General features: G+C 56.0%; 1 non-coding gene across 1 annotated transcript; it reads right to left on the bottom strand.

The window, feature by feature from the left end:
* Window positions 1-9530: 9530 nt before the first annotated feature.
* Window positions 9531-9649, bottom strand: LOC148058472 (5S ribosomal RNA). Its single transcript, XR_015709791.1, has one exon. It is a non-coding gene; the product is annotated as a 5S ribosomal RNA (ribosomal RNA).
* Between the last annotated feature and the right edge of the window lie 212 nt (window positions 9650-9861).

Below are 9861 nucleotides of genomic sequence, written 5' to 3'. Positions count from 1 at the left end.
CCCTATTAACCTCTAGGTGGTTGCGCTCGTGACATCAAAAAGACCACTTTTTGCAGAGCAGTCACACTCGGAAAAAATTTCTTTCGTCAGGCAAAAGAACCAGAGTTCTCCGCGGCCATCCACTCCAACCTTGTCCGATTTTGAGGCACCAGGCTCGGCCACCCTCCGAGCCCTTTCCTTCCCTCTCCTGTTATGGTGCCTCCCTATTAACCTCTAGGTGGTTGCGCTCGTGACATCAAAAAGACCACTTTTTGAGGAGCAGTCACACTCGGAAAAAATTTCTTTCGTCAGGCAAAAGAACCAGAGTTCTCCGCGGCCATCCACTCCAACCTTGTCCGACTTTGAGGCACCAGGCTCGGCCACCCTCCGAGCCTTTTCCTTCCCTCTCCTGTTATGGTGCCTCCCTATTAACCTCTAGGTGGTTGCGCTCGTGACATCAAAAAGACCACTTTTTGCAGAGCAGTCACACTCGGAAAAAATTTCTTTCGTCTGGCAAAAGAACCAGAGTTCTCCGCGGCCATCCACTCCAACCTTGTCCGATTTTGAGGCACCAGGCTCGGCCACCCTCCGAGCCTTTTCACTCCCTCTCCTGTTATGGTGCCTCCCTATTAACCTCTAGGTGGTTGCGCTCGTGACATCAAAAAGACCACTTTTTGCAGAGCAGTCACACTCGGGAAAAATTTCTTTCGTCTGGCAAAAGAACCAGAGTTTTCAGCGGTCATCCACTCCAACCTTGTCCGATTTTGAGGCACCAGGCTCGGCCACCCTCCGAGCCTTTTCACTCCCTCTCCTGTTATGGTGCCTCCCTATTAACCTCTAGGTGGTTGCGCTCGTGACATCAAAAAGACCACTTTTTGCAGAGCAGTCACACTCGGAAAAAATTTCTTTCGTCTGGCAAAAGAACCAGAGTTTTCAGCGGTCATCCACTCCAACCTTGTCCGATTTTGAGGCACCAGGCTCGGCCACCCTCCGAGCCTTTTCACTCCCTCTCCTGTTATGGTGCCTCCCTATTAACCTCTAGGTGGTTGCGCTCGTGACATCAAAAAGACCACTTTTTGCAGAGCAGTCACACTCGGGAAAAATTTCTTTCGTCTGGCAAAAGAACCAGAGTTTTCAGCGGTCATCCACTCCAACCTTGTCCGATTTTGAGGCACCAGGCTCGGCCACCCTCCGAACCTTTTCACTCCCTCTCCTGTTATGGTGCCTCCCTATTAACCTCTAGGTGGTTGCGCTCGTGACATCAAAAAGACCACTTTTTGCAGAGCAGTCACACTCGGGAAAAATTTCTTTCGTCTGGCAAAAGAACCAGAGTTTTCAGCGGTCATCCACTCCAACCTTGTCCGATTTTGAGGCACCAGGCTCGGCCACCCTCCGAGCCTTTTCACTCCCTCTCCTGTTATGGTGCCTCCCTATTAACCTCTAGGTGGTTGCGCTCGTGACATCAAAAAGACCACTTTTTGCAGAGCAGTCACACTCGGAAAAAATTTCTTTCGTCTGGCAAAAGAACCAGAGTTTTCAGCGGTCATCCACTCCAACCTTGTCCGATTTTGAGGCACCAGGCTCGGCCACCCTCCGAGCCTTTTCACTCCCTCTCCTGTTATGGTGCCTCCCTATTAACCTCTAGGTGGTTGCGCTCGTGACATCAAAAAGACCACTTTTTGCAGAGCAGTCACACTCGGAAAAAATTTCTTTCGTCTGGCAAAAGAACCAGAGTTTTCAGCGGTCATCCACTCCAACCTTGTCCGATTTTGAGGCACCAGGCTCGGCCACCCTCCGAGCCTTTTCACTCCCTCTCCTGTTATGGTGCCTCCCTATTAACCTCTAGGTGGTTGCGCTCGTGACATCAAAAAGACCACTTTTTTCAGAGCAGTCACACTCGGGAAAAATTTCTTTCGTCTGGCAAAAGAACCAGAGTTCTCCGCGGCCATCCACTCCAACCTTGTCCGATTTTGAGGCACCAGGCTCGGCCACCCTCCGAGCCCTTTCCTTCCCTCTCCTGTTATGGTGCCTCCCTATTAACCTCTAGGTGGTTGCGCTCGTGACATCAAAAAGACCACTTTTTGCAGAGCAGTCACACTCGGAAAAAATTTCTTTCGTCAGGCAAAAGAACCAGAGTTCTCCGCGGCCATCCACTCCAACCTTGTCCGACTTTGAGGCACCAGGCTCGGCCACCCTCCGAGCCCTTTCCTTCCCTCTCCTGTTATGGTGCCTCCCTATTAACCTCTAGGTGGTTGCGCTCGTGACATCAAAAAGACCACTTTTTGAGGAGCAGTCACACTCGGAAAAAATTTCTTTCGTCAGGCAAAAGAACCAGAGTTCTCCGCGGCCATCCACTCCAACCTTGTCCGACTTTGAGGCACCAGGCTCGGCCACCCTCCGAGCCTTTTCCTTCCCTCTCCTGTTATGGTGCCTCCCTATTAACCTCTAGGTGGTTGCGCTCGTGACATCAAAAAGACCACTTTTTGCAGAGCAGTCACACTCGGAAAAAATTTCTTTCGTCAGGCAAAAGAACCAGAGTTCTCCGCGGCCATCCACTCCAACCTTGTCCGATTTTGAGGCACCAGGCTCGGCCACCCTCCGAGCCCTTTCCTTCCCTCTCCTGTTATGGTGCCTCCCTATTAACCTCTAGGTGGTTGCGCTCGTGACATCAAAAAGACCACTTTTTGAGGAGCAGTCACACTCGGAAAAAATTTCTTTCGTCAGGCAAAAGAACCAGAGTTCTCCGCGGCCATCCACTCCAACCTTGTCCGACTTTGAGGCACCAGGCTCGGCCACCCTCCGAGCCTTTTCCTTCCCTCTCCTGTTATGGTGCCTCCCTATTAACCTCTAGGTGGTTGCGCTCGTGACATCAAAAAGACCACTTTTTGCAGAGCAGTCACACTCGGAAAAAATTTCTTTCGTCTGGCAAAAGAACCAGAGTTCTCCGCGGCCATCCACTCCAACCTTGTCCGATTTTGAGGCACCAGGCTCGGCCACCCTCCGAGCCTTTTCACTCCCTCTCCTGTTATGGTGCCTCCCTATTAACCTCTAGGTGGTTGCGCTCGTGACATCAAAAAGACCACTTTTTGCAGAGCAGTCACACTCGGGAAAAATTTCTTTCGTCTGGCAAAAGAACCAGAGTTTTCAGCGGTCATCCACTCCAACCTTGTCCGATTTTGAGGCACCAGGCTCGGCCACCCTCCGAGCCTTTTCACTCCCTCTCCTGTTATGGTGCCTCCCTATTAACCTCTAGGTGGTTGCGCTCGTGACATCAAAAAGACCACTTTTTGCAGAGCAGTCACACTCGGAAAAAATTTCTTTCGTCTGGCAAAAGAACCAGAGTTTTCAGCGGTCATCCACTCCAACCTTGTCCGATTTTGAGGCACCAGGCTCGGCCACCCTCCGAGCCTTTTCACTCCCTCTCCTGTTATGGTGCCTCCCTATTAACCTCTAGGTGGTTGCGCTCGTGACATCAAAAAGACCACTTTTTGCAGAGCAGTCACACTCGGGAAAAATTTCTTTCGTCTGGCAAAAGAACCAGAGTTTTCAGCGGTCATCCACTCCAACCTTGTCCGATTTTGAGGCACCAGGCTCGGCCACCCTCCGAACCTTTTCACTCCCTCTCCTGTTATGGTGCCTCCCTATTAACCTCTAGGTGGTTGCGCTCGTGACATCAAAAAGACCACTTTTTGCAGAGCAGTCACACTCGGGAAAAATTTCTTTCGTCTGGCAAAAGAACCAGAGTTTTCAGCGGTCATCCACTCCAACCTTGTCCGATTTTGAGGCACCAGGCTCGGCCACCCTCCGAGCCTTTTCACTCCCTCTCCTGTTATGGTGCCTCCCTATTAACCTCTAGGTGGTTGCGCTCGTGACATCAAAAAGACCACTTTTTGCAGAGCAGTCACACTCGGAAAAAATTTCTTTCGTCTGGCAAAAGAACCAGAGTTTTCAGCGGTCATCCACTCCAACCTTGTCCGATTTTGAGGCACCAGGCTCGGCCACCCTCCGAGCCTTTTCACTCCCTCTCCTGTTATGGTGCCTCCCTATTAACCTCTAGGTGGTTGCGCTCGTGACATCAAAAAGACCACTTTTTGCAGAGCAGTCACACTCGGAAAAAATTTCTTTCGTCTGGCAAAAGAACCAGAGTTTTCAGCGGTCATCCACTCCAACCTTGTCCGATTTTGAGGCACCAGGCTCGGCCACCCTCCGAGCCTTTTCACTCCCTCTCCTGTTATGGTGCCTCCCTATTAACCTCTAGGTGGTTGCGCTCGTGACATCAAAAAGACCACTTTTTTCAGAGCAGTCACACTCGGGAAAAATTTCTTTCGTCTGGCAAAAGAACCAGAGTTATCAGCGGTCATCCACTCCAACCTTGTCCGACGTTGAGGCACCGATGTCGGCCAAGTTCTGAGCGTTCCACCGCCGAATGCCACTGGTCCTCAACACAGCGGACTTCCAATCCAACCTTGTCCGACTTTGAGGCACCGAAGTCGGCCTCAGCCCGAGCCTTCCCCCGCCGACCTCACTGGAGCCCGCCATCCAGGGACCGGCGGAGGTCGCCCGCATGACCGCGGCAAAGTGTCTCAAAGTCGGGCACGACCGCTCGAGTCACCCGCCAACCCGGTCCGGGGCACCTCCAGGGACCGGCGGAGGACGCCCGCATGACCGCGACAAAGTGTCTCAAAGTCGGGCACGACCGCTCGAGTCACCCGCCAACCCGGTCCGGGGCACCTCCAGGGACCGGCGGAGGACGCCCGCATGACCGCGACAAAGTGTCTCAAAGTCGGGCACGACCGCTCGAGTCACCCGCCAACCCGGTCCGGGGCACCTCCAGGGACCGGCGGAGGACGCCCGCATGACCGCGACAAAGTGTCTCAAAGTCGGGCACGACCGCTCGAGTCACCCGCCAACCCGGTCCGGGGCACCTCCAGGGACCGGCGGAGGACGCCCGCATGACCGCGACAAAGTGTCTCAAAGTCGGGCACGACCGCTCGAGTCACCCGCCAACCCGGTCCGGGGCACCTCCAGGGACCGGCGGAGGACGCCCGCATGACCGCGACAAAGTGTCTCAAAGTCGGTCATGACCGTTCGAGTCACCCGCCAACCCGGTCCGGGGCACCTCCAGGGACCGGCGGAGGAGGCCCGCATGACCGCGACAAAGTGTCTCAAAGTCGGGCACAACCGCTCGAGTCACCCGCCAACCCGGTCCGGGGCACCTCCAGGGACCGGCGGAGGACGCCCGCATGACCGCGACAAAGTGTCTCAAAGTCGGGCACGACCGCTCGAGTCACCCGCCAACCCGGTCCGGGGCACCTCCAGGGACCGGCGGAGGACGCCCGCATGACCGCGACAAAGTGTCTCAAAGTCGGGCATGACCGCTCGAGTCACCCGCCAACCCGGTCCGGGGCACCTCCAGGGACCGGCGGAGGACGCCCGCATGACCGCGACAAAGTGTCTCAAAGTCGGGCATGACCGCTCGAGTCACCCGCCAACCCGGTCCGGGGCACCTCCAGGGACCGGCGGAGGACGCCCGCATGACCGCGACAAAGTGTCTCAAAGTCGGGCACGACCGCTCGAGTCACCCGCCAACCCGGTCCGGGGCACCTCCAGGGACCGGCGGAGGACGCCCGCATGACCGCGACAAAGTGTCTCAAAGTCGGGCACGACCGCTCGAGTCACCCGCCAACCCGGTCCGGGGCACCTCCAGGGACCGGCGGAGGTCGCCCGCATGACCGCGACAAAGTGTCTCAAAGTCGGGCATGACCGCTCGAGTCACCCGCCAACCCGGTCCGGGGCACCTCCGGGGACCGGCGGAGGACGCCCGCATGACCGCGACAAAGTGTCTCAAAGTCGGGCAGGACCGCTCGAGTCACCCGCCAACCCGGTCCGGGGCACCTCCGGGGAGCAGTGGAGGTCGCTCGCATGACCGCGACAAAGTGTCTCAAAGTCGGGCATGACCGCTCGAGTCGCCCGCCATCCCGGTCCGGAGCTCAACACTTTGTCGTTTTTTCCACTCCCTCCCCATTAACCTCTAGGTGGTTGCGCTCGTGACATCAAAAAGACCACTTTTTGCAGAGCAGTCACACTCGGAAAAAATTCGTTTCGTCTGGCAAAAGAACCAGAGTTCTCAGCGGGCTTCCAGTCCAACCTTGTCCGATTTTGAGGCACCAGGCTCGGCCACAGTCCGAGCCCATTCACTCCCTCCCCTGTTGTACTCGCTCCCTATTAACCTCTAGGTGGTTGCGCTCGTGACATCAAAAAGACCACTTTTTGAGGAGCAGTCACACTTAGGAAAAATCCGTTTGCGCTCACACCATCCCTCCCCATTAACCTCTAGGTGGTTGCGCTCGTGACATCAAAAAGACCACTTTTTGAGGAGCAGTCACACTTAGGAAAAATCCGTTTGCGCTCACACCATCCCTCCCCATTAACCTCTAGGTGGTTGCGCTCGTGACATCAAAAAGACCACTTTTGAGGAGCAGTCAGACACCGAGGTTTTCTGGATTTATGTCCGTTTTCCTGGTTCTCTGACTCGGGCACCTTGTGACCGACATCCCCCCCTTCCCTGGTTCTATTTTGCCGATACTTTGGTGAGTTTTCTACCCGCAAACCAAGCCCCCCAAGCCCGCCGCCTGGTGGGGGAAGAGGCCCCCTGGTCCCGGTTCTATTTTAGGACACTTTGGTGAGTTTTCTACCCGCAAACCAAGCCCCCCAAGCCCGCCGCCTGGTGGGGGAAGATGCCCCCTGGTCCCGGTTCTATTTTAGGACACTTTGGTGAGTTTTCTACCCGCAAACCAAGCCCCCCAAGCCCGCCGCCTGGTGGGGGAACATGCCCCCTGGTCCCGGTTCTATTTTAGGACACTTTGGTGAGTTTTCTACCCGCAAACCAAGCCCCCCAAGCCCGCCGCCTGGTGGGGGAACATGCCGCCTAGCCCGGTTCTATTTTAGGTCACTTTGGTGAGTTTTCTACCCGCAAACCAAGCCCCCCAAGCCCGCCGCCTGGTGGGGGAAGAGGCCCCCTGGTCCCGGTTCTATTTTAGGTCACTTTGGTGAGTTTTCTACCCGCAAACCAAGCCCCCCAAGCCCGCCGCCTGGTGGGGGAAGAGGCCCCCTGGTCCCGGTTCTATTTTAGGACACTTTGGTGAGTTTTCTACCCGCAAACCAAGCCCCCCAAGCCCGCCGCCTGGTGGGGGAACATGCCCCCTGGTCCCGGTTCTATTTTAGGACACTTTGGTGAGTTTTCTACCCGCAAACCAAGCCCCCCAAGCCCGCCGCCTGGTGGGGGAACATGCCCCCTGGTCCCGGTTCTATTTTAGGACACTTTGGTGAGTTTTCTACCCGCAAACCAAGCCCCCCAAGCCCGCCGCCTGGTGGGGGAACATGCCGCCTAGCCCGGTTCTATTTTAGGTCACTTTGGTGAGTTTTCTACCCGCAAACCAAGCCCCCCAAGCCCGCCGCCTGGTGGGGGAAGAGGCCCCCTGGTCCCGGTTCTATTTTAGGTCACTTTGGTGAGTTTTCTACCCGCAAACCAAGCCCCCCAAGCCCGCCGCCTGGTGGGGGAAGAGGCCCCCTGGTCCCGGTTCTATTTTAGGACACTTTGGTGAGTTTTCTACCCGCAAACCAAGCCCCCCAAGCCCGCCGCCTGGTGGGGGAACATGCCCCCTGGTCCCGGTTCTATTTTAGGACACTTTGGTGAGTTTTCTACCCGCAAACCAAGCCCCCCAAGCCCGCCGCCTGGTGGGGGAACATGCCCCCTGGTCCCGGTTCTATTTTAGGACACTTTGGTGAGTTTTCTACCCGCAAACCAAGCCCCCCAAGCCCGCCGCCTGGTGGGGGAACATGCCGCCTAGCCCGGTTCTATTTTAGGTCACTTTGGTGAGTTTTCTACCCGCAAACCAAGCCCCCCAAGCCCGCCGCCTGGTGGGGGAGCATGCCCCCTGGTCCCGGTTCTATTTTAGGACACTTTGGTGAGTTTTCTACCCGGAAACCAAGCCCCCCAAGCCCGCCACCTGGTGGGGGAAGAGGCCCCCTGGTCCCGGTTCTATTTTAGGACACTTTGGTGAGTTTTCTACCCACACTGCATGTCCCCAAATGCCGCCATCTGGTGGGGGAACATGCCGCCTGCACCGGTTCTATTTTAAGTCACTTTGGTGAGTTTTCTACCCACACTACGGGTCCCCAAATGCCGCCATCTGGTGGGGGAACATGCCGCCTGCACCGGTTCTATTTTAAGTCACTTTGGTGAGTTTTCTGCCCACACTACGGGTCCCCAAATGCCGCCATCTGGTGGGGGAACATGCCGCCTGCACCGGTTCTATTTTAGGTCACTTTTCTCACTTTCTGACCCACAAATAATGCCCCAAATGCCGCCGCCTGGTGGGGGGAACTGCCGCCTAGTCCCGGTTCTATTTTAGGTCACTTTTCTCACTTTCTGACCCACAAATAATGCCCCAAATGCCGCCGCCTGGTGGGGGGAACTGCCGCCTAGTCCCGGTTCTATTTTAGGTCACTTTTCTCACTTTCTGACCCACAAATAATGCCCCAAATGCCGCCGCCTGGTGGGGGGAACTGCCGCCTAGTCCCGGTTCTATTTTAGGTCACTTTTCTCACTTTCTGACCCACAAATAATGCCCCAAATGCCGCCGCCTGGTGGGGGGAACTGCCGCCTAGTCCCGGTTCTATTTTAGGTCACTTTTCTCACTTTCTGACCCACAAATAATGCCCCAAATGCCGCCGCCTGGTGGGGGGAACTGCCGCCTAGTCCCGGTTCTATTTTAGGTCCCTTTTCTCACTTTCTGACCCACAAATAATGCCCCAAATGCCGCCGCCTGGTGGGGGGAACTGCCGCCTAGTCCCGGTTCTATTTTAGGTCACTTTTCTCACTTTCTGACCCACAAATAATGCCCCAAATGCCGCCGCCTGGTGGGGGGAACTGCCGCCTAGTCCCGGTTCTATTTTAGGTCACTTTTCTCACTTTCTGACCCACAAATAATGCCTCAAATGCCGCCGCCTGGTGGGGGGAACTGCCGCCTAGTCCCGGTTCTATTTTAGGTCACTTTTCTCACTTTCTGACCCACAAATAATGCCCCAAATGCCGCCGCCTGGTGGGGGGAACTGCCGCCTAGTCCCGGTTCTATTTTAGGTCACTTTTCTCACTTTCTGACCCACAAATAATGCCCCAAATGCCGCCGCCTGGTGGGGGGAACTGCCGCCTAGTCCCGGTTCTATTTTAGGTCACTTTTCTCACTTTCTGACCCACAAATAATGCCTCAAATGCCGCCGCCTGGTGGGGGGAACTGCCGCCTAGTCCCGGTTCTATTTTAGGTCACTTTTCTCACTTTCTGACCCACAAATAATGCCCCAAATGCCGCCGCCTGGTGGGGGGAACTGCCGCCTAGTCCCGGTTCTATTTTAGGTCACTTTTCTCACTTTCTTACCCACAAATAATGCCCCAAATGCCGCCGCCTGGTGGGGGGAACTGCCGCCTAGTCCCGGTTCTATTTTAGGTCACTTTTCTCACTTTTCTACCCACAAATAATGGCAAAAAAAAATGCTTACAGCACCCAGTATTCCCAGGCGGTCTCCCATCCAAGTACTAACTGGGCCCGACCCTGCTTGGCTTCCGAGATCAGACGAGATCGGGCTCATTCAGGGTGGTGTGGCCGTAAGCGAGGGAAGCGCTTGTGAAATGCCCCAAAGTGTTGAAAATGTTCCCCAGGCCCCTGGTTCCCCATCCCCGCAGGAGGAGGCTCCCCAGGCCCCCTGGTTCCCCATCCCCGCAGGAGGAGGCTCCCCAGGCCCCCTGGTGCAGGAGGAGGCTCCCCAGGCCCCCTGGTGCAGGAGGAGGCTCCCCAGGCCCCTGGTTCCCCATCCCCGCAGGAG

Source organism: Callionymus lyra, unplaced genomic scaffold (genome assembly GCF_982586985.1).
Source record: "Callionymus lyra unplaced genomic scaffold, fCalLyr1.hap1.1 HAP1_SCAFFOLD_77, whole genome shotgun sequence".
Lineage (NCBI taxonomy): Eukaryota > Metazoa > Chordata > Actinopteri > Syngnathiformes > Callionymidae > Callionymus > Callionymus lyra.
The sequence above is the reverse complement of the archived record's forward strand: the minus strand, read 5'-3'. Positions and strand labels throughout refer to the sequence as shown.